The sequence below is a fragment of the Mytilus trossulus genome, chromosome 14, assembly GCF_036588685.1.
Source record: "Mytilus trossulus isolate FHL-02 chromosome 14, PNRI_Mtr1.1.1.hap1, whole genome shotgun sequence".
NCBI lineage: Eukaryota > Metazoa > Mollusca > Bivalvia > Mytilida > Mytilidae > Mytilus > Mytilus trossulus.
In genome coordinates this window covers 48,047,523-48,051,825 of record NC_086386.1, presented here as the reverse complement: position 1 = coordinate 48,051,825, position 4,303 = coordinate 48,047,523, and the positions used below count along the sequence as shown (strand labels likewise).

The 4,303-nt window shown below is 30.7% G+C and overlaps 1 long non-coding RNA gene across 1 annotated transcript; it reads right to left on the bottom strand.

Annotated features, from left to right (window-relative positions):
* Positions 1-227: 227 nt before the first annotated feature.
* LOC134695714 (uncharacterized) lies at positions 228-4,042 on the bottom strand. The gene is made up of 3 exons (XR_010102834.1): positions 3,924-4,042; positions 2,595-2,682; positions 228-330 (listed from the first exon to the last, which is right to left on the bottom strand). It is a non-coding gene; the product is annotated as an uncharacterized LOC134695714 (long non-coding RNA).
* Positions 4,043-4,303: the final 261 nt, after the last annotated feature.

Here is a 4,303-nt window from a genome sequence, read left to right as displayed (position 1 = left end):
TCATGAACAGAATTTCATAATGAAATATTGTCCAAAAAGAGGTGACAAAATTGCATGGACAAGAACCCTTTTTTATAATGAAATATTGTCCAGGGCCATATTTTATTATGAAATACTGTCAGTGGACAATATTTTATTTGAAATTATGTCAAACAGACAATATATCATAGTGGACAATATTTTATGTTACATATATATTTTTAATGAATTAAAATAAGTAAATTTTACCTTGTCCAAATGGGACAGAATTCAAAGTACCATTTTCTGTGATAAATGTAAAAATCCCATCCTTGTCTATATCATTTGCACCGGTCCATACATAAGGTGCTTCTGTAAAAAAAATCAAATGTAAAGTTGAAAAATCAGTAGAATAAATATAAAGTATGAACATAAATACAAAACTCCGATTATAAAAACGGATGGGACAAAACTCTCATACTCCTGACTGGAATTTTCAAAGAAACAAGGTAAGTTAATACCATTAAAAAGGTTGAAGGGAACGAAATACCAGTTAAAACGATGTAAACTGTTATGACGCGTAACCATATTGGTACAGATTTAAACGAAAAAGTTAGTCGGTATAAAAGTTGGTTTTGTAAATATAGAAAATAAACATGTAAAATTAACATATCAAATGAGATGTTTTTTCATCATTGACTTCGTCACATGTTTCTAAAATCGCCTTCGTAGCTCACGAGTATTACTGTTTTTTGACACCCGGATGATAATACAAATATTGTTTCCACTTCATGTTCAATGTAAAATACAACTTATCGAATCTACAAAATCAAAGATAAATTCATAAATACTTGAAAGCAAGTTATTTTTGTAGCCTGACCATTTCGTACATCCGCAATTTTCTACCCAAATTATCATTATGTACCAATGTTCAAAATTATTTCGTACCTCATTGATAAACACATGTTAACTTGAAAATTGGTACCGTTAATGTTATTACTTATCATGTATATGTTTTAATCAATGGCATTGTGTTTTAACATCGTAATGGAAAAATTGTATAACTGAAAAGGGAAAGATCGTCCATACTGCCCAATTGTTAGCTTTGAAATGTTTTTATTTTTAATGTTTACTGTTCAATTTATCGAAATATATAAATAAATATGTAGAATACATGTATACAGTTAATCTTTAGAGATAATTTTGATTTGAAATAAAAATATATTTAACACAGATGAAATACTTCTAAGCATTACATTTCTAAAGAGCTATAATTGGTTGAATTGTGCAATACAGAGAAATTTGAATATTTTTTTATTGTACTTTGTTTTGTTTGAAGAGTTTATCTTTAACCAACTTTTCAACTAATATTTTTTAATATGAGGTTAATTAACAAAGGAATTATTTCTGGACAATTTTTAAAGTTATTAACAGCTGCTTCATCGTGATATGCAATGTCATGCAATGCAGTGAATTCAGATATAAATCAAAGAAGAAAGCCGTGAATATACAAATTTGAATAGTAATTTGCACTTTATACGACCATTGTCATACATATACAAAATGTTGATAATTGATAGTTCCTCATTCCTAATGATAATGGTTTTAGGCAACAGTATGAAGCAGTGTTCAAATATCTTATACCTTTCTTACATTTGTCATTTCGGGGCCTTTTATGACTGATTATGCAGTATCGGCTGTGCTCATTGTTGAAGGCCGTTTGATGACCTTCATTATTAATTTCTGTGTCATTTGGTCTCTTTTGGAGAATTGTCTTATTGGCAATCATACCAAATCTTATATTTTATATTTACATTTGCATCGTTGATATGAAGAACGTAAAATAAGACAAACTAAATAACTGTGGATTCATATTTATTCGTTGAATCCCAATGTTCCTGGATAATGTGAATAAAGGTGAACCACGGAATTAAAAATTGAGCGAATGACATATTTCCTATATACTTGTATTATATGCATAATCCAACAAAACAAAGAAATTAAATATTAACGGAAATGTAAGTTTGCCGTAATCTTCGAAAATTGGTCACCACGAAAATAATTCTACCACAAGGGTCAATATTTAATCGGGCAAAGACAATTTTAAGTGAATTTTATATTCTGTAATAAAATTAACAGTATCAATTTTCTTGCACCAGATGCGCATTTCGACAATACATGTCTCTTCAGTGATGCTGATGGCCAAAATATTTGAAATCCAAAGCTTATATAAAAGATGAAGAGCTATAATCCAAAAGTTCCAAAAAGTATAGCCAAATCCGTCTCTTTTCCACTAACGCTTCTACATCATAAAAACTTCCCTAATCTTTCGATAAGGTCAAAATCACGAATTAAAATCTTTATCACGAAATTTTAAATTCGTTATCACGAAATGTTAAATTCGTTAATCACAAATTAAATTTGTCACCATGCACAAATTTGTACGACTAGTTATAACAGTTTTTCGTATATCTTAATAAGGGATTATATTCGTTGTCACATTTTTTGTAACACGTGATAAGGATGAAGATTGTTCACACGAATTGCATTGCCTTGTTGTCACTGCTTTTTTTTTTAAATTCGTGATTACTGAATAACTTCATTTAAACAGAGTAACTGTTATATTCTCAACTTACGTTGCAAATATTCTAGGTAAGCAGCGTTGGCTTCTTCTTCCGTGTTCGGTCTCCACAGGTAGGCACCTGGCGTTCTGGCACAAATCGACTGAAATTTAGTAAGATGACATTCATATTTTTTTACAATTTCGTTCACTGAATTTGTTTGTTAATAGTACTGAGGTTTCATTAATATTTGTTGAATACCAAGTTTCGTTGATTTCGTCGAAACAGATGAACCACGAAATTAAATCTTCAACCAATGACACATTTTTGATAGGCTTTATGATGACTTCAGCAAAAATACCAAATTAAGTATCCACGAACATGCAAGTTTTCCTTGATCCACGAAAATAAAAGAATATACAGTAGATAATATAATTTTAGCAGCAAAATGTTCTTAGAGTGTCAATACTAGTGATCGTATGCCCAGCCGGTATTGCTCAAAGTTTAAGCATATACTTTTTTGGCATGCCAGTTAACTGCTAGTAATCTGTTGTTATAAATGTATTATTGTCATTTTATTTATTTTATTTTGTTTCATCTTCTGACATCGGACTCAGACTTCTCATGAACTGAATTTCAATGTGCGCATTGTTATGCGTTTACTTTTTACATTTTCTGCAGGTATAGGGGCAGGGTTGAGATCTCATAAGCATAATTAACCCCGCCGCCAGGCAATAACGGGCAGCCGAAAGAAGTAAAATTATATATATAATCGGTGCAACTTGGGAGGAAAGTTTACTGTTTTCCGCTGATAAAGTCGTGTATAGAAAGTATTTAACAGAAAACTTTCCCTCAAAATTATGCAAATTGATATCTTTGTTCTTGCTTGACCGATTAACAGGATGTTCTTCCACAGAGATGATAATCTATAGAAAAAATTCTGGAGTTAAAAGTCGGTACTATGAAAATGGTCTATTTGCAGTCAGTATTACACCATAGACCATTTAGCTCTTTATTGTACTATTATTCTACTATTAAAATACCATTGTTGACTCAGATAAAATGGTGTTCAACTGAATTTGCTTCGTTCAACATCACGAAAAGCGTCACAAGCTTTTGTTAACAACGTACTGTAAAAATAAATATAGAATCAACACCAATAACATGATCATGACAAACTTATAGAATTGGGTTTGAAAGTCGGCATTCTTCGTATAATACATCGGGTTATCTTTCGTTATACTTAAACTGTAATGATAACGTAGTAAATTACAATAAAGTCAGAGATTAAAACAGACTTCTATATTCTCACTTGATGAAAACACACAAGATACCTTTATTGAAAATGTTTTATTAATCTTATTTTCTACCTACAGATTAATTGTGATTTATAAACATTCTTACCTGAGCTTCCAGCCACGTTTTACCGTCTCCTTCATATGAATAACAATTATCACTTCTTTTTTGGTTTGGTAACAGCTTGAAATCCCTTGGGCAAGTAGTTTCTGGAACACATTGCGATTTGAAAGCTACAAACCATATGGGTTAAATTTAATCAACAGTCGCAATTAAAACACAAAAAGAAAGAGCCATGGCATATTGAAAATAACATAATGAATAAATCACCACGATCAAATGCAGAACGTCATTATAACATTAACGGTACCAATATTTCTGCACCAGATTCTCATTCCGATAATCAATGTCTCGTTAGAGAAGCTCAAAATAAAATAAAAAAGAACAAATGTATACAACTATAATTGAAAAAAAAACAGTATAACCAA